At 39.7% G+C, this 20,850-nt stretch overlaps 1 protein-coding gene across 2 annotated transcripts in view; it reads left to right on the forward strand.

Annotated features, from left to right (window-relative positions):
* The window catches only part of NUP93 (nucleoporin 93), a 117,907-nt gene that overhangs the window by 50,820 nt on the left and 46,237 nt on the right, over positions 1 to 20,850 (forward strand). The window contains exon 1 of one of the 2 annotated variants that reach the window (XM_053602270.1): positions 9,542 to 10,043. The exons of the other annotated variant lie outside the window; for it this stretch is intronic. The gene's annotated coding sequence lies outside the window, so the exon portion shown is untranslated. Of the gene's footprint in view, positions 1 to 9,541; positions 10,044 to 20,850 lie in introns of those variants that run through there. 2 annotated transcript variants of the gene reach the window in all.

Here is a 20,850-nt window from a genome sequence, read left to right on the forward strand (position 1 = left end):
CCCCGTTCTTACAGGCTTTGCCACTGACTTTTATACTCAGTGCACCTGCGATACTAATGCTGCCTTTTCACTAAACTGTGGCGCCAGCCTGCAAAGTAGTGTGTTTATCTTTTAAGTGTTGAGTCCATAAAGAACTTGTAACCATCATGGGCGGCACCTGTGGCTCAGTGAGTAGGGCACCAGCCCCATAGACCAAGGGGTGGCGGGTTCGAACCCAAGCCCCGGCCAAACTGCAACAACAAAAAAAGAACTTGTAACCACCTTTGTTTTTATCTTTACTTCATCAAGGCTATAGTGATCATCAATACAATATATGTTTAAAACTTACATATATTTAAAAACCTTGGAAATAAAGCTTTTGGCAAAAAAAAAAACCCTTGTGATTTATAATTTGTCATTATAATTTTTCACCACAGAGGTATTAAGACTGATACTGAGGCTGAGCTCAAAATGCACTGCCTAACAAGCAGTCAGAGCCCAGAGGAGAATGGGAAAGAGAGGGAGATGGGGTAGGATTAATAATCCCATCTTGGTTAATCATCATTATCCTTTCTGATTGCTGTGAGTGGATGTGCTGTTTCTTCTGCAAATGTTAATAATTCATGGACGGACTATGCCAAAAGGAGTCCTTAAATCTGGTCTCTCAGCAGATTAAATACACCGTCTGCCATCAGTAGGAGCCCAGAGAGATGAAAGATGGACTTGTTTTTATTCATTAACCTGATTTTTCTGCCTTTCTCCCCAGCTTCTCACATTCTCACTTTGTTTACCTTTTCATTTTCTTCTGTCTCTCCCTGCTTCCTGCCCCCCATTAAATCAGTGCTGGGGATTTTGGGTCTCCTTGCTGATGACATTAGATTTTACTTTTCCTTAGCTGTTAGTAGCAACAGATGCCATGGGAGAAAGCAGAGATGCAGAATAAGTATTTCCTTGGAAATGTCTAAATCAGTCTGCATATTTGAAAAATGTATTAAAATGTGCAGCTTGTGTTTTAGAAATCATTTGAAATGGCTTCTCTTTGCTCTAAAGAATAATACTGTTGTATAGACAGTTGAAGATCTGTGTAGTGTCACTTCATCCCGGTCTGGTTGGTGGTTTTTCCCATTTCATAGATGAGGAAACTGAGGCATGAAGTGACTGCCGTGTATTCAGTTACCTAGAACCCAGCTGTTTTAAATCCAGCTTCAGTACACATTCCACTAGCGCTAATTACTTCCTGATGCTAGAAATCATGTTGTGGGTAGCCTTCTCACCAGATTAAGTTTTAATGTAGGCAGATTCACAGGATTACCTCACCAAATTAAATTCTAAATAGTAAATTTGCTAAGAAACACCATAGTTGGAAAAGGGTATTGACAAATCTGTAGTTATGTAGACATTTCTAGAACTTCTGAATAACAATTGTCAACAATTTATAGGTTAATCCATTATTTTGAGCACTTACTCTGTACATAGATAGACTTTATTCAGCACCCTAAGTGGATATAATGTAGTCCCCATCCTTATTATATTTTTAGTGTTTTAGGTTTTTCTGTGGGGATTTGTCTACTTGAAATCCCCCAGTATTGACTTAAGGATAGCAAAGTAGCAGAACTGGAAACATTTGTTCTCGGTAGTTTGCTAGAGGACTTAGTGTTAAGAAGCTTGTTAATAAAACTGGACTACTGTTTTTAAAACCCTTTGCACCATGTCCCTACTGGAAGGCTGTTGGAGAAAATAACAGTGTGGGGAAGCAGATTTTAAAATCAGTCTGTTTTGCCCAAAAAGTGTTTTAGAATTGCAGATCCTCATGTCCCTATTTTAGAGATGAGAAGAGTCCAGTACAACGATGAAAATCTGACACAGTATTTTATAGGGCAGCACAAGTTCCTGGGGGCCGAGACACGGCCCCTAATCTGAAGTGGTAGGTAAGGAGAGGTGGGGATCCCCTCAGATCTCCTACCCCTTCACGTGGGCCCAGCATCCCACAGGTCATCACCATGTTTTCTATTTCAAATTCATTTTGCAGTTATTTCTCATAACTTTTACTATGGTTATTTTACAGTTTTTTTCCCTTACGGTTTGCATCCTTGAATATAGTTTTATTATATTTTGGTGCCACATTTGATTATCACTTTAAGGAATGTCACATCCAAGTTTTAATAGGGATTGATGAGACCATAGAATCTTGCCTACAAGATTCTTTCATAGGAAAATTTCAGGAACCTATATTTTTTAATGTGTCAGTGCATATGAAATTCAGATCTGATAACAAAATAAAATTGTTTTTCCCTTGTTTAGATTGTTGAGGGATTTATAAAAGAAATTTGGGGACGATATTTAGCTTTGGGACGATATTCCTTCAAATAACAGCTTCCCTACCGAATCTAAAATAGAATTGTTTAAAAGAATTCTATTTACAATCAACCTGGCAAGAAATACATCTGTTGTGTAAAGTACATTGGTAACAAGAATTAACAATCTAGAAGCCGTTCTTTTGCAACCGCCATTATCCCCCGTGTGATGACTTAAAATTCAATGAAATCTGGGGTTTATGCAGTTTTTCTCCCTCTAGTGTTCCACAGTATTGTCTGAAGAACTTTTGCTATAAGGTTTAAGAAACATGGGTCAGGTCATTGTGTGACCTGGGCCAGAACTTGAGTCTCTCTGAGTCACAAGGAAAATGAATTGCTCCTGAAATTATATAGCTATGCATTATGAAAGTTTTCAGATACGCAAAAATCAAGAAATGCAAAATCTGTGAGTACAGAAACAAATGAAGCCCTCCAGCAACACCAGTGAGCTAAGCTAAAACTTGCACAAGTGAATCGGAAAGGATGCTGACAACTGTGTTTTTTTTTTTTTATGTTATTTTTGTCTGTCTATCTATCTATCTATCTATGAATGAATGAATGAATGACAGAATCTCACTCTATCTCCCAGGGTAGAATGCCATGGCTTTATAGCTCACAGCAACCTCAAACTCAAGAGCAATCCTCGTGCCTCAGCCTCTTAAGCAGCTGGGACTACAGGCATGTGCCACTACTTAAACTAGTGTTTTCTATTTTTAGTAGGGGGAGAGGATCTCACTCTTGCTCAGACTGGTCTCAAACTCCAGAGCTCAAGCGGTCCACCTGCCTCAGCCTCCCAGAGTGCTGGAATTACAGGTGTGAGCCACCGTGCCTGGCTTGTTTATCATCGTAGAACTTGTTCATATATTCTGCAAGTTCCAGCCAGAAGTCTCATTTGTTCCCTCTGTCTAAATGTAATACAAAGGCGTGATAGGTACTATGAGTGTGTTTCCGTAACAGATGAAAAGAGCTGTCCTCATTTGGAGTTTTGGGATCCTAGGAGGCTGCTTAAAAACCTCCAATGAATTGCCCTGTAGGAATATTTGAGCACTATATTTCCTCTTCTCATTTTAGCTTACTCTCATTAGTAACTGTTTTTTCTGGGGAACTACTTCTTGAAAATACATTTAAGTGGAAAGCTTAACTTTTGAAATTCCCTTCACTCAGGTGTGTTAAGTTTCTAGCCCACCCATAAACCCTGCTCTCACCTTTTGGGTTTATAGTCGCATCAAAGGCGGAACCACCACTTTGTGGCAGCAGGAACTCATCAGCTTCTGGAAACCGGGAGAGCTTTCTTTTCCCTGCTTCTTGATACCCCACCCTCCACCCCTACCCCCAGGTGGACTGGTTTGTGTCTGAGCAAGAGAGAATGAACTGCTAATTAAAGCCATGCAGAAATCTTTTTTTTAATTGACTGCCTAAATCTTTTGTTGCCCCCTTAAACAATATTTAGGACAAAATGTCTGCAATAAATTAGCAGACTGCTTTTTCATCCTCAGCTGACTTGTAAGGACAGATGAGCTGTGAATGTCACACCACTGACTTTAGGTCAGGATCTTCTCATTCTCCCTGAACATCCTTGGCTCTAGACGTATATGACAAGGAAGCTGGCACTGGGAGTGGAATACTGTGGGTAATGATGCTTAGTCACAAAGAAGAGTTGGGTGTCTCTGCACACTAGCCAAGAACCACCTTAGCACCTTACTACCTAAGGCTGGAATTATCTCAGAGAGATTTGAAAGAGCAAACCACAAACAAAAGTAATACTTAGCTCCCTTTCAAATAACTACCTACATCTTCCTGAGTGGGGCCTAGTGAAGAATAATAAAAATTAATGAAGTAGTTTTTTCAAGACCCAGTAAGGACAGCATTATGATAGGCACAGAAGATAATTAAAACGAGGGAATGTAAATTCTGGATACTGCCCTCTGGAAGCTTGTTCTCCCCTACCTGGAGAGCCAACACTAACATTCCTACAACAGGATCAAACCGTGCAAAAGCAAATCTGAATGGGAGTGACATGGGATTCTAAATGCCATGGGCTCAGGAGGAGAGTGAATTCTGGGGTACTTGGGGAAGATTCCCTCGAACATATGGGAACCAAATGGGCCTTGAAGGATGAAATGGGTTTATCTTGCAGGAAGTGAGGGAGAAATAATAAGTAACGGAGATGAGAGCAGAAGTTACGTGCTAAAAAGTACAGTCTGTCAGGGAGGAGAGATCAAATATAGAGGGAGTGACTGCTGGGCAGTGGAGTGTGTAGGTGGTAGGCGCTGTTGAAAGTTTTGGAATAGGTAAATGTCGAGAAGAAAGGGAGGACATGGCTATGTTTACAGAAGTTTGCTTGGCCCCGGAAGGGTAGCTGCTGAGGTGTTATTCAGAGGCGATTATAATAATCCAGCCATGAGGTGATACTACCCAGCCAAGACTAGGGTAGTGACCAAGGAAAGGGAGAGGAGAAAGCTGTGTGAGAGAGATTTGGAATGAAACATTTTCTGCAGTTGGTGCCTGATGGCTTAAGAACAATGTTCAGGAATTATACAAGGTTTGGAGCAAGGAGAAAGATTGGTGCTTTTGGTTGAGGCTGAGAAATTAGGAAGATTAACTAGATTGAGAGCTGAGATTTCATTGCAGTTTTTGAATGTCAGGAGCCATGGGCTGGGAGGGGAAGCCAGTATCCAGCTATGCCTCAGAAAGCTGGGGGGTTGTTGGTCAGGGGAATAATTGCCCAGCCTCACCTGGCCTGTCATTCTTTACTCTTAAAAGCATTTATCCCACTAGTAATATTACTTGATCTTCCCAGCAGCCTGGTGAGCCTGTCAGAAGACAGAACAGAGCCCACCAGGGATCTGTAAAGTTCAATTTCTGGGTAAAGTCCTGCATATGGGCAGTGTACCCTAGAGGTTTATTCATGTGAATATAATTTTACCTGGCAATTACTATAATTCTAGAGTCAGAATTTCAGTGGCTTCCTTTTTCTGTCTATAATCTCTATATGTATAAGTGAGCCCACTTTTACCCCTTATGTTAGTAAATACTGGGCCCATGAATTTTCTTTGGTTTTCCCCTTGTTTTAGTTTTTTTTTTTTTTTTTTTGCAGTTTTTGGCCAGGGCTGGGTTTTGAACCCACCACCTCCGGCGTATGGGGCTGGCACCCCACTCCTTTGAGCCACAGGTGCTGTCTCCCCTTGCTTTAGTTTTGATGCCTAAGCCAAAACTCAAAATTAAAGAATGGACTACTAAGTAGACATCTAGGAATAGATCACTTTATGTTCAGTTAGTGACTTAAGTAGAGAAGCACCTCCTTTGTGCGGTGGCTCTTTCTAGCATTTTCATGACCTCCACATACATACATACTTAGGCCTCTGGGGTCCAAAGGCAGATTAGTTAACAGTTCTTGGTACCCTCTGCTATGAGGTTCTTTGTAGCCAGAATATTCAACTCCTACCCAGCATCTCATCTGGTTCCCTTGGCACACTCATTGGTAGGAGGAAAAGGATCTGAGCTGGTTTAGGGTTTATTCTAGTATAAGGAATAGCCTCTTAATTTATTTGTTGGCAGTATTAAAGAGAAAAAAAAATGTCTTAACAGTGACTTGATAAGGTTTTGTTTTATTTTGTGCCCCCCACCCCACCCCCTGCCCATGTTAAATAAAGAGAGTTTTCTCACTCTCTTGGAGTGAACCTCAGAGGTATCCCCTGAACAGGTTTTATATCCCTGAAATGGTTTGACTTTAACCACACTTGGGTCTTTGGGTTCTTTTCATACCTAGGCAGAGACTCCTATTGCTGCCTATCCTCTGTACTCTAATACAGTATTTATTTGAACAGAAACAAAAGAATTTGCTTGCACTGGTTCAGAGAGAGGTCCCCCAGGATTGTCTTTTGTTCAGTAATTAGAGCATAAGCTGAGCCTGGTTAATTTCAAAGCTTCCCCCCCACACACACACACACGTTCCCTCCCTCCTTGTGCAGTTTCTGAGCTGTTAGTGGTAACTTGCATTGGGTCTGGAACAAAAAAAGCTTGAATTGTTGAATGTTAGCAGCAACTACTGTGACATCTGCTATGGCACTGAATAGCACTGTTGGTACAGTTAATTTTAAGTTAGGGTAAGAAACAAAACTAGAAAGCTCTTCAGCTTTACAGAACTTGTTAACACACGCACCTCCAAATTACTCATTTGGTGCTATCATAATGAACAAAAGGAAAGAAATCATGAGTTGATTTTTATGTTGGTAACCTAAGTTCTTTCATTGTTATTCACTGTTCAGATACCAGTGTGTTCCTATGTATATTCTTTCTTGTTTAGCTGGATTTTTTATTTCTTTGTTTTTGTAAGGCGCTATCTAAAACATCTCAACTGTGGGTATTTATTTAATTAGCAAAAGTTCTGATGTAAGAAATACAAGTTATTTCTTTCAATGCAACGAAGTCTGTAACTTCGTTTTGCTTCTTAAAATGCAAAAATGATGATGGTAGATGAATAGGAAACTTTAAGGAGCTAAATGGTATTTGTTAATATAAATAACCGAGTTAATATTTGTATAAAAATACATTAGGAAATTAGCACATATTTGCTTCCCTGTCCTGTAGTATAGGTGTTGGTTTTACAGGCAACAGATTATAATCTTAGGGTTTGTGGGTTTTGTTTTTGAAGATGGAATGGTCTTTCTCTCTAGTTTTCTTTTGCAATCTGCACCAGAATGATGGCCCACCACCTGACTGGACTGACTTTAATCATCTGGTGCCTGGATCTTAGCTTGGTTTCATCTTTGTTTTTTTTGCAAGCTTTCCTGTAATTGCACAGTTGTTTGCTGCATTGAAATTTCCTTTCATGAGTTAGTATTTTAATGTAGTCTTTAATTTTCAGGCTATACGTCAAAGAGAAAAAAAATTTCTTTCTGAGGAGCACTTTTTAAAACCCTTGCAGCATAATGGAAACATTCATTACTTACTCATCATATATTTTTCCTAAACGTTGTCCGGAGAAGTGCCAGTTGAGCTGAGCATATGTTAATAAAAGGTCTGCATTTTCCTGTGCCACTGACAGTTTCATTGGCTCTATATTCCTGAAATGCAAACAACCTCTGTTCTGTTCAAAGCTGTAATTAATCTGAACAGTTACTTAAACAGTATCAAAATCTTTTAACTACTAAGAAGCCAACCATTTAAGATGGCGAATTTACTGTTCTGTTTGAAGGACAGTACAGTTGACAAGGGCACAGTGATCTGAGATGCTTCTGTATGTTGGAGCTACACATTTTGTAGACTAAAATGGCAGAATCTGCTGCTGTATAAAATCTTTTAATTGCCATTTATTTTAGCATCATGGCATGTGCAAATTCCTGCTGCTCAGTTAAGAGACCAGCTTCACAACTGGTGTTACAATCTGTGGCCACAGCACTGCATCACAATGCAGCAAATGCATTTTCCATATTAACCAAACATGACAGCTGAAGCGATTATTAACCATGCAAGATGTCGGAAGTCATCAAAAATTCACATCAGAGTAATTGCAGTGGCTTGGGTCTGGTGAAGAAAAAGTATCATAGCATTCCTCGCCTACATGTTGTTTCTCCCCCTCTTAAATCTTAACTTGGTACAGTCCGTTAACAATAAAATACCCTTCTGTAACCTATAAACTGTTACTCCCATCATTTTGTGCTTTAAACTGACAGCTGACTTCTCTGAATTTGAGTAGAGCACAGCGAATGGTGATGCTCCGCTCTGGGGCTGCAGAGCACCCTTTTTAAGGGGACTCTGCAGTCTCATTGTCTAATTGGAGTCTTAGTGCTTCAGTCTTATCAGCACTTGCAGAGGGGTTGTTCTTTTCCTTTTCTTCTTTCTGTCTCTCGTCTTTTCCTCCCCTCTCCCCTCTCTCTTCCTCTCCCTCCCCCATCCCCACTCCTCAATTAGGGCAGTTTTGGGTGGGAAAAACTTGAGCACTGGTTCTGTCAGAGCTCATCCCCCATGGAAGGTGTGGAAGAGCTGCAGTGACCAACAGCAGACAGCATCGCCTGACTGTCCTGTAACTCCTTAAATTCGAGAGCTGCAGGTAGGATTGCCTATGTTTTATAGAGAAATTAAGATAAATTCACCCAGGCATATACAGTGACAGCATGTTGTACCTCTGAAAGACAAGGTCTTGGTTTGTTTAAAAATTTGAGATAAATTCAGAGGTAGTTACCTCATTTGATAGAAAAAGTATTTGATTCTTCTGAGAATTGTTCAGATTTGTGCCTTGGCATTGTAATATTTTTCTTTAAAAAACATCTCTTGGGTGGGGCAGAGAAGTATTTGCTAAAGATTTAAATAGTTGGTTATTTAGGATTTTTACAGACTTCAAGTAGCAAGTAGTGTGGGTTTTCTTTAGGATTCTTAAAAGATACATGTGAGTACAGAAATCTTGTATGAGGTGAAATATGAAAATAGAATTTTTTTTTTGAAAATAGAATTTCTTTTCTTTACTAAAACCAGTTTCTTCTTTGAGATTATAAATGAGTGTGAATGTGTGAATGTGTGTGTGTGTGTGTGTGTGTGTGTGTGTAAGACGCCTTACCAAGGAATTTAGTCATTTATATTTGGTGATTAGGGGAAAAGTTACTGTTAGATTTTTGAAATTATCTCACCGGAAATGTTTTAGTGTAATGCTTTAAATGAGAAGAATTAAATAGTAACAACAAAGATGAGGATTCTTAAGTATTATCAAATGTTGACAATTTAAATTAAAATACTTACTTTTTGCTTCTTAAATTTATCCTCAAAAGAGCATGATATGAGTCCTTTAAGTGTATTTCAGAATTTTGGAATAGAGCATGTGATTTGTGTAAATGAAATGAAAACTTCCAAGTCATGTAAGCATTATCTGGAAGGTAATAAAATTATAAATGTTACCTAGAACACACTTAATACCTTGATTAATACCAGAGATAAAGTGCTTTTAACACAGCATTTAAAAAACAGCTTCTTTGGTGCTAAAAAAAACACACACACACAGTAGAATTATCCCAAGGAATGTATTTGTATTGTGGGACCTGTAGGGTCTGAACCTCTTTCAAAGCATGACTTGGAAATTACTCACCTAGTTGAAGGATTTAGTTCCCTTTAGAGGTGTGGGACTTTCTTTACTCTTAACAATAGGAGGGCTTGCAGAGCTGTAAAGTGGGAATAGAGGGGAGGTGTTCAGGGAAGGGAAAGGAACTGTGAGAATTTGGCTCCCTATGGCATTGGACGTCTGGATTTACCTTTGAGTGAGATTCCTTTAAAACTCTGACCTAGTGCAGCATTGTAAAGAATTGATTTCTGAGCTGAGACAATGAGCTGTGGTTTGCATTTTGTAAAGATGGAGGAAACCTCTCACACCGACCCTGTATGGTTGAGGGAGAGGACTCAATTATCTGTGCCTTGGTATAGTTGCAAATTATTTTCCTTTGTCTGAAGTGGGTGGATGCCAGTGCCTTCATCAGAGCTCCTTAATTTAATGTATGGAAAATGTCTCAGCCACCATTTTTAACAATTAGCTGTATCATGGTCGAGGTGAGCTGGGTTCTGAAGGCAGCTGCAGGGCCATTCCATTTATGTTAGGTCCTATGGCACAGGAGCTTTTTTACTGTAAAACTAAGAAAATGAAAATGAGTTTTTTACACAGTGTAAGAGAGTTATTTAGGAAAGTGGAGAACCTTCCCAGAAAGAAAATGGAATCCTTTTGTCTACGTAAGTATTTCTCATACTCATAAAGTGGTGATAGGTTGAAAATTTGTTTTTGGTTGAATGGGCAAAACAGACTTTTAAATGAATGCTGCAGATGTGAAAGGTGTAACACAGAGGTTTTGGAATGTGTTTTTTTATGTATGTGTTAAAAACCAGGTATGGCATATGTATTCTTGAAATATAGGTTTTATGAATGATTTCAGCATGATTTTAATTAATTATTCATTAGTAATCTAAGTTAGTAAGTATGAATTTATCACTAGTCATGTATAGAAATGACACTAAAGAGAAAATAGAACTCTGAATATGGAAGATTTAAAGGAGTTCAGGCTTCTTTTTACTGTCTTTAAAGATGAGTGTGCTTTCCAATCCTGAAAAGAATTTCTAGATTTTAGTGCCTTTTTTTTTAAGAAAATGCTTTCATGTTAATGACCTATAATGATTGAAATACATAAGGAAAAAATGTCTTGACAAAACAAGATTTTTTTCCTGAAAGATTAATAGATTGAGGATTTCACTCTCACCCAGGGATAATTTTTAGTGCCTTCGGCTTAATTAATAGCTGTGACATCAAAGCTACTTGTGTAAAACTGTTGTTTGTAATTGTAAGCTTATAAATCTTAATTCTTAAAATTAACTGGATTTGACCCGGCTTATTTCTTTGTTCCTTTATGCTGTTACTAAGAGGAAACAAGTGGATTTTAACTTTGATTTGTGTGTTTCTTTTAAAAGCTGAAGAATTTTTAGCTTTTAAACCCTGAAGAATTTATAGTGAGTGTATTTTACAATAAATTATATCATGAAGTGTTTGCTAGAAGGGTTTAGTAGCTGTTTCAAGAGTTGAATCTTCACAGAACTGAGGATCCTTTTAACTTGTTATCAAATTTATAAAGCCACCTGCTCTTCTAGGTCTTGCTGCCCTAGCTGCTGTCCATGCTGGTCACTGAATGCTGTTTTCTCTAATTAGTAGATGTGCAAAACTAGGGAGAGAACAGTTTTCTTCACATCAGCCTTTTCGTTGATATAGGAAGGTTCAGTTGTAGTAATTTCTGGTTAGAATTATGCAAATATTCCATAAATCTGTGGTACAAGTATTAATGTGCAGCATAAGAGCCTAGATCCCAACATAATTTTTTAATCCTAGGAGGGGTGACATTTAATACATTAATTGCTTAGATATATGGTAGAATGCAAAGGGATTCTTTTCCCTTGATTTTTTACAAGGCTTACACCTTGAAATAAGAGTTTTAGGTCAGCAAATTAGAACTCCATTTTAACTGCAGCTTTGCTTGTATAAAATGTTTGGTTCGTTGGCGTGGGGGCGGTGGTGGTCTCAAAGCCTTTCATTGAAATTTTTAAAGTAAAAGTAGAGGATCCTGGTCTTACTTCCTTATGTTGGCTTTATAATGAACCTGTGCATTAAGTACTCTAGGGAGGGGGCAGACACCAGTTTCTTCCTGTTTTCCTTGCCTCCACCATGGTCTTCAAGTTTGGCTACTGGGAAGAGAATCTCTCTAACCTGTAGGGGATTCCTGAATCTCTGAAAACTGGAAGCTCTTCAGTTTTCTCCTGAAATTTTAGCTTGGCTGGTAGTAAAGAGTCAGGGGTTGGTTCTTTTTGTGATAAAAAATGTAGTCCTATCAAACCTTTGACTGCTCTGGCAGTACCATAATGTAGATAAGCAGGCGCGTCAGCAGCCCGCTCGGAGCCGTTCCGTGGCACTGAGATGGCAGTGAGGAAGGAGCAAAATGGCGTCACCAGGAGCATCGTGATCAGACGTGGACCACACGAGTTATTTTCCTTTAATCAAGTTTGAAGACACCTTTAGGAGCACTGCCTTGGCAATTGACAGCTACTTTTTATTGTTAGAAGATAGAAATTTTGCGATTTTCTTCCTGAAGTAAAGACTTAATGAGCCCTCTAATCTAGATAGCTTTAAATATTGCTTTTAAGAAATTGATGAAAAATATGGTTAAAACAAGATATTTTAAATTTTGTTTAAAATAAAATTACCTACTTTAAAGATATTTTGTATTAATACTTCTGAGATTCTTTGCTTTGTGCTTTCTTCTTAGTACAGAAACTTAGTCCTTTCAGCACAGGATGGAATTTTAGATAGCAAAGGACAATTATGCTTCTCTTTTATGGTAAAGTGAAACTAGTATTCCTATGAAAATATGTTATTTGTCTCTGGTTTTCATTCTACTTTTTTATGGGTTTTGGTTATGTTATATATTAAGCATATATATCAGCTACCTTAAAAAACAGGCTTATTTCTTTTGTGGTTCAAGGTATGGATTATTTTGCAAACATACTGTAGTCGGAGTGGTAACAACAATGCTAATTCTTACCGTTTTCATATATCCTGAAGTTGGAATCTCTGGAGCTGGCCTTAGCTTCTGTATCGAGTGATCAGTTCATCTTACAGTTAAGCAAAGCAAGGTTTACTGCTTAAATAACTTTTCTCAAGGTCATATATCTGCAAAGCAGTTGGTTTTGCCCTAAATCCTGACTTACCTGACTCCTAATCAATGCTATGCTGTGCCTCTGTCTGCATCTGACTCCATTTCTTTCTCTTTGAGGGCTTACTGGTGACAGATTGATCTAAAGGATTGAGATTTCAGCAAAGTTCTTTGCCTTAGCAATCTAACTCATAGACCTACTCCTTTTAAGCTATACCAGAAATTACTTACTAAGCTGTGCTTAGAGTCTTCCTGGGCCCATGTGGAAGATGATAAGCGTTTGTTAATTTATCATTTATAAACAAATATTTAAAAATAAGATCTATCAATCCTAGCACTCTGGGAGGCTGAGCTGGGTGGATTGCTTGAGCTCACGAGTTCAAGACCAGCCTGAAAGTTGCCGTCTCTAAAAATTGCCGGGCTTTGTGGCAGGCACCTGCAGTCCCAGCTACTGGAGAGGCAGAGGCAAGAGAATCGCTTGAGCCCAAGAGTTGGAGGTTGCTGTGAGCTATGACACTACAGCACTCTATTGAGAGTGACAAAGTGAGACTCTGTCTCAAAAAAAGCAAGATCTATTCTTCAAGTTGTGCTTTTAGGTCCTTTGTGTTGGTTTGGCCTGAAGGGTGGAGTGCTTGTCTCCTGGAATGGGCAAAGTCATCAAGATCATCTGCTGAGAGCTGGGTTGGAGCTGGTTGAGGTGTCCTCCCAGGAGAAAACTCTTTTAACTCTATCTGTGGCGACCCTATATGGCAGAGTCATTCCTTCTCTTCCCATTAAGATTGGGCACGGTGAAAGGTTTTAGCTCTGTGTCAATTTCAAGACATTTGTATTTAAAAATGGTCTTGCCCTTTGTCCTTCTGTTGCTTGTATTTGTCACTCAAGCCAAGCAGTGTTTCATGTTTTCTATACCTGAGGTGACAGTGGTGAGTGGTGCATTCTGCAGTATTCCTCTGCTCTCACAGGGTAAAGTAAAATGTTTCCAAACTTAATAAGGTTTCCGAGATATGAAATAACATATACCATGAACAAAGGAATGCCTTGACAAATTCTATTTAAGAATACATGAAGTTGTAAAAGAAAGCTCTCTTGTTTCTGTTAGTAGTAGTCTCCTAAACAAATACATTTAAGAAAGAATTTATGAATAAGAAGATAATAATAAGCAGAAAAACCAGAGCTCATTTTTTCTGTGAAAAGATCTGTGATGATTGGTGCTCAATGCCATCAGCATAAGCATTGCTGTGTCGCAGGAGGAGCTGTGATTTTCAACTGCAGTGTAAATGACTGACACCGTGTACAGCAGGGAATTAATGTCAGGCGTGGTTCCCAAACATTATCCTGACTAACAGCGCTCCTTGTGCTTGCTAAGTAGAACTCTGGAGGGTTAATCCCGAGCATTATAGAAACCAGCCTGGCATCAGCTGCTTGGCTCCCACCCGACTGACTACAAGGCATACCCTTTGCTATCCTTTCCTGCTTGTGGCTTCCAGATCTTGCTTTTGTTTCCTTTTCCAAAGGGAAAAAGATACTAGATCTGACAAAGCCAGAGGGGTGTGTGTGTGTGTGTGTGTGTGTGTGTGTGTGTGTGTGTGTGTGTGTGTGTTTTCTATAATGCAGGATTGCTTTAGTGAGTTCTTTTAGGATGGGTTTCAGGGGCCACAGGAAGCTATGCTGGCCATGATAAAGGTCATTATTGATTTGTTCCCATTTTATACTGCAGTGCGGTTTTAGTAGCCAAAGTTCTTTGGATATGGACTGATGCATCTCCAAGATGGAAATCAGTTCCTTAAGACATACACCTTTCATTGTCCCTTGTATCTTACCATCCATCACCTCAGAGCCACTATGAGATTAATATTTTTTAGACTTACTCATCTTTAGGTGAGGAAAGAATCTGCTGCAGCTGTTTGAATTGAGACAAACTTTGGCACACTGTTAATATTCCATTGCATAGCTAGATCGAAAGAGTTTTCAGAATCCTTCCTTTTCTGCGTCTGCAAAGTTTAGCCCTAACAAGTATGTTAGGCATTTGGGGGTGGTTAGGGAAAGGGGGCAAAATGCTCCAGGTTGTCTAGGGACCACTTGAGCAGTCTGAGCAGTTGGCTGGCTGCCCTCTCTCCCTCCCTGGACTCCTGGTGCTCCTATTCCACTGCAGCGTGGCACACCCTGCTGCATCACAGTCCTCACTGGGATGTGGGTTCTGGGCTGTTTTCCTTGAAATGGCAAGGTGGCAGTACTGAGTAAGTCACATTCCCCTGCCTAGCCCTCTTGTGACCATCAGAGGAAAGTTGCTTATACAGTCTTGAAAGGGTATCCCAGGGCTTTATTGGATTTGGGAGGAGAGGGGGTTCTGCTGAAAAACATTTTTTTTCTCCACTAGCATCTAAGTGGGCATCATTTATTACTTTACTCATTACTTTACTTTGTTCTTACTCCTACAAGTCTCCAGACCCTTGCAGTAACTGAGCTGGATAAACTGCTTTCCTTCCCAGGATGACTAGAGAGAGAAGGAGCAGATAACAAAAGCCACCCTCACAGGGATGCAGCCCTTAACCTTGGCCTTCCTCTCTAAATGCAGCAACATGATATCCCAATCCCAGCTTGATGCCTTGGTGTTAGGAAGAGTTATCGGGCAGTTAGGTGCCTGTATGTGTTGACAAGGGCAGTGTGCCGTGCATCTGTGCACCCGCTGCTACCCTACCAAGGGAGTGGCATGGCCCCATTCTTGCAGATGACTTTCTGTTCAGCTTTTCCTTCTGGGTCATGGTGAGTCCCACCTCTTATTTTCTTTTTTTATTCAATGCTGCAATCTTTAAAGTTGGGCTTTTGTTAGGTGATTTTTTTTTCCCTTTTGTTTTGGGGTGGGGGTTACTGCGTGGTTAGGTAGACTTATATATTAGTGCCTTTCTCAAAGGCCTATGGCTTTCCTAGAAAGCAGAGGTGCAGACGGACTTATTTCACAGCTGAATTGGCACGCCCTTGATGAGACCATGCATGCCAGCACACTTAGGTCAAAATGTTGCCTGTATGGCCATTTGCTGGTCCAGGAAGAGGCACTGCCCCGTGCCATGTATTCTTGGGTTTAGAATCTTCTGGCCACATTGCGTTCTCTTCAACTCATGAGAATTTATAGGCCATCCTGAAAACCAATTTGAATCATGGGGGGCAAGTAATTTGTTTTGCCTTAATGGATTCAAATCCATCACATAATTGTGTGACCCTTTTTTTAGCCCAATAGCAGCAATCTTGTACTAAACCAGCAGTCTGACAGTGACAGATGGCCTAGTGCCCGCTCAGTGCCATGTTATATCGCCAAGTTCTGCCACCTGTGGCTCTAGAGATGCTTGAGGCAGGAATGGATCTGCTGAGCCGGCAAATGGTGGAACTCCACAGCCATACTTGCAGCGTCTGCTGCCACCTGCTGAATGAGAGTGTTGAGACTTTTGCATAAATGCACAGTGAGAAATCATTTAACAGCATTAAAAACATATTACAGTTGGCGAATGTCAGCTCTGCCTGCTTAGCACCGCTTTCTTCAGTGGTATTTTGAAGTTATATATGCAATCTGTGAACAAATGATTTTAAAGTATTAAAATTTTTGTAGAAAACAAGTAGTGGGATTTTAAATATCTGAGTTGGAGAATAAAGCTTGGACTTGCTATTTATTAGTCTGTAGTCCTTGCAGAAAGAAGTTCATTGTGTCATGGGTCTTAAAAGCTGACGTTTTAAGTATTCTTCTTTTTGTGCCATCATAGTGCTCTAATAAAATAACAAACATGCTCTAAAACCTTATGGAAGTTCTCCAAATCTTGAAAATGCCCCAATTTAAGAATTTCTCTGTTCATTTTCTGGGCGTTATCAGTAATGAACATCTCTTTGCACTTGAAAAAAATCCTTGATTCATTCTCAGCATATAGGCACCACAGAAGGAAGCTAATGAAAAGTGTGTCCATACCATCTGATAAGCCCACCAGCTGCCCAATACTGGCAGGATTTCTCTTGTGCTCATCTGAAAACGGTATCTTACTTCATCCTTCCTCATTTTCACCATAAGTAGGAATTTTTTTACCTTTGTAAAAATTTTATCTAAGAGAAGGTCTCAGAAGAGGTCATTTGTTCAGAAATAGGAAAGAAGGTTTGGGAGAGGTGAAGGGAAAGTAGGTATTTTACTCAGAATGAGTTGGAGCAAAACAGTGTATGCCGTTCAGACTCTGTAGTATTTGAACACTTCATTGCACCAACTAAAGTGTTGATGAATGTTTAACAGTACTTTCTGGAATTCTTGTTTGATTTTGGAGAAAACCCTTACTGGTTATTTTTTAAGTTGATTTTTTGATCTGCTTTATTTAGTTTACTCTTCCTTCATTGCCTTCCTGGCCATTTGTTGTGTCTTGGCAATGTTTTTTTCAACAATGATAACCACTCCCAGTGTCACTGCTCATTTCTTTTGATTTGGCATGTTGGTTACAGATTTCCTATTAATTTTCATATATTGTATGTATTAAATGAGGGATGATACTGGATTTTTGTAGCACCCATCTTACATTTTTGCGTTGTGCCACACACCTTCTGGTAGATGTCCAAGGTGCTGTGGGTACCTCACTTTAAATTTTGACAAGGTTTATTAAATTTTAAGCCTTTTTAATTTCATGAAGGCAAAAAGTACATACATAGAAATAAATATATATATAATTGAAATGAAAGCTTCACAAAACAGTATCGGTATCATTTATAGAGATGCATTTTATTTCATTAAAAATGCTAATTGATTTCATGATGTCTCATTGCTCCCTATGTAAAGTAGGGAGGGGGGTAAATATGCAAGCATAAACTACATGTATATGTTTATCTCACCTTGATTTGCTACGATGAGAGTACTGTTGAGTAGAAAAGGGTAAACAAGAAGTCACGAAATTGGGGTTCTAAATCTGACCTTTGCTACTAAAAACCAGATCATTTTAACATGGACTTTCACAAAACCATTTCATATAACTAGCTCAACTGAGAGGCAATAGTATTGAGTTAAAAGTGAGGGCTAAAACCAGATAATATACCTGGCACAAAATAATCACCATTTAAATGTTAGCTGTTATTAGCACTGCTGTGAGTATTAGTATTCTCTAAGCCTCAGCTGCTTCGTTTGCAGCAGAAAACTAATAACCTGATAAGAGAAAACACATTTAAGGACATTTTGATCTCCTGGGCTTCATCCTTTTAAAGAGAGAGAAGTTTTCTTTATTTTCATGATTTGGAGGCTTGTTGTTCTCTAAGTATCTCATAAACAATTGGTCTTAAGAGTTAGAACTGTTTGAATCCTGCCTGTGTGTCTTCCTGGTTGGAAATCCTTGGTCAGGTTATTTAATGTTGAAATCTCAGTTTTTTACCAGTAAAGTGGGGTAAAGGAGGGATGTGGAGGAGAGTGGGGTGATCTTGTCTATTCTTTCATATTGTTAAAGGATTAGCAATAATGCCTTTGAATTGCCTAGAGCAATGTCTACCCTTAATTGCTTCCTGAGTGGGAACTGTTACGTGTTATAGGAAGCTGGAAACCAAAACACATTCAAGGAGCCAGTTAGAAGAGGATCTGTTTCTAGGACTCTGGCTAGGAGGAACAGTATACAGATGGGGAAGTCCAGAGTAGTCTTACTTAGTTGGCCTGCAGATGTTTACAGGTGCTGTTTATTGAGTGGACCAGCAATAGAAGGGTTGGGTGGGGGGCTGAGAGCAAGTAAAAAGTGCTTGTGTTTTTAAAAAGTGCTTGTTGATGAAATCAGTGGACACTGAAAGGTGTCATGGTGGTGCCCAGAGACAAGACTGGGAGCAGAGTTTAGGTCACGTTTATTGAAAAGCAGTGGCAACACGCCTGGGCAGGATGAAGATGGCATTTGGCGGGGGAGGCAGTTAGAGACCCCTTCTACATGGGGCCTGTGGAAGTTTGGTAAATTCCACAGCTTACCCAGAGGGCTTTGGTGGGTTAGGGTTCTTTGGCATGAGTTTTAGGGGTGGGGCTAACTAGGTCCTTTGTGTCCTTTGTCTTGGCAGAGAGGAGGAGGAGGGGCAGGATTCCTGTAGGGCCTGGTTAGGCTCCCCCTCCACAGATATCAGTGATGGGGTGCTCTGAAGATCATAGTTAGATGCTGGCTTTCAGAGCAGGAGGTGAGCTCTTGGGCCTTCTCTGTGCCCAAGAGGCCTCAGAGTGGCAGGGAGCTCATTCACCCTTCACACTCAGCTTCCCTTTTCAGAGAACCCATTTTCCAATAAGCTAATGCAAGTACTTTCTGGAGTTAGGACATGAGCGGTGCCTCACAGAAGGAGTGAGAAGTAAAGGAAACACACGGGTAGAAAAGGGAAGTTAAAGAAGAGATCTGTGGGAAACCTGGGCTGAGGCAGGTATGTTCTACCCAACTTTTTAATTCTTCAGTTCTGTGGACTGTTCTTTTTCCTTGAGGCGCGTCTGTGCTTTAAAAGAAACTAACTACCACTAGATGGCACACAGCACTATTCTGAACACAAATTGTTATTTTTTAAGAATCTTTTCAAAAGGTAGGCCAGTAATGTGTTGTTTTTAAAAACAAAATGTGATGTGTAACCTATTTTAGCATTTCATTTTGGAAGAGAATAAAGGATGAAAAGTTAAAATTCAGAATCTATTTTGTGGGCTCTGTTTGTGCTATAGAGAAGGCCCAATTTGTGAGGTACCTTATGGTTAATGGCCTTTGCTCATATGTGAACGAGGTCTAAAGTTTGACTCTCATGCACAGATGCATGAGTTAATTTGTTGAAGTTCTTAAAATGTAGATTTATAAAGACAAAAGCTATCCACTCTAAAGCAATAATGTCTTTTTTTTTCATCTACTTGAAATTTCCTTCTACTTGAAATTTCTCTTAGAAATTTGGGAGTTGTGTTTCTTGCAGAGTATTATTTTGCTTTTAAGCAAATGTATCTGATTATTGCTTTTCACTTGTGTTTTAACAGTGTGCATGAGATAGATATGTGGGTGTGGGAGCAGGTAAAAGTCTGGGATGGGCTGGCCATTGACCAGAAAGAGCAGAGGAAGCCCCAGGAAGGGTTGGGGCAGAATATCTGATTTAACCCTGACCCCCCCACCAAAAAGAAAAAAGATAGGCTAGACCTTGTCAAGCGGTGGCTGTCTCTCCTTGCACCCACAGCATGGCTTGTTGAGATAATTGGTAACATAACCGCAGCCGCAGAAAGGTGCAGCAGAGCACAGTCTGTACCTACCCTTCATTCAGGAATCAATCATTGATAATAGTTGCATAGCTCTGTTTGTAAACTGTGACATTAAAGGCTTTAGCTTTAGCCATCAAAGACCCATCATGAAAAGGAGTTCATACCAAAGTTTTATTGATTTGCCAGAATCATTTGTTGTGAACGGTATAAATAAGGCCTATCAAAATTTTTGGTGTTATTTTGTGTCTAGCTTGCCTGGGATAGCCAGAGTCAGGCATGTTGACAAGCTGTGCCCTTCTTTGCTTTATGACCTCTGATTTATTGAGGTCATTACATTATTAGGCAAGTGAACCCAACCCCCCACCACAGTTACCAGTATAGATATTTGGAGCAGTCTTCATGTTCTGTTCTCAGAGCTGCCTCAGAGACTATCCTGGAGAAGTTTTTATGGGGAGACCTTTTGCTGGGCCTGTTGGCTATTGCCCCATCCATCCCTGTGCACTGCCCAGGTTAGGATGTGACAGCAGGTGTGGGGGAGTCATGAGCCAATACATTAGGGATCTGGAGAGTCTGTATGTATATATATTTAAATTTATATCCCCTGTATTATCCCCTCCCCTTTCCCTATTTTTTGAAAAGAATATTTGAATGGAACACAGTCATGTGTCACGTGAGGATATTTTGGTCAAGGACAGACCAAATAGGCATCAGTGGTCCCATAAGATTATAGCGTGGTATTTTTACTGTACCTTTTCTATGTTTTTGGTATGTTTAGATACACAGATACTTACAGCTACAGTTGCCCTAAGTTGTTCAGTACAGAAAGATACAGGTTTGTAGCCTAGGTGCCATAGGCCATACTCTATGGCTTTAAGCCACGTAACTGTATACTAAAACATTACAATTGTTAAAATGTAATGAGTGATCAAGAACTAATTAACCATGACAGTAAATTTCCAATACAAGAAAACTGGCGAGTGTGTTTTAATTTAACTTGTCATTTTAAAAGCTTTCACAGAATTCTGCTTTGTATTACATTTCCTTAAAGTTTCTTTAAGAAGGAAAAACCTGATTCTGAAAAAGCAGGGATTTTAGATACATATAAATGCACCAGTAGTGTGCTTGACGTGCTTGTGCCCTGCATTGGAGTGTAGGTGGA

The sequence above is a fragment of the Nycticebus coucang genome, chromosome 2 (genome assembly GCF_027406575.1).
Source record: "Nycticebus coucang isolate mNycCou1 chromosome 2, mNycCou1.pri, whole genome shotgun sequence".
Classification (NCBI taxonomy): domain Eukaryota; kingdom Metazoa; phylum Chordata; class Mammalia; order Primates; family Lorisidae; genus Nycticebus; species Nycticebus coucang.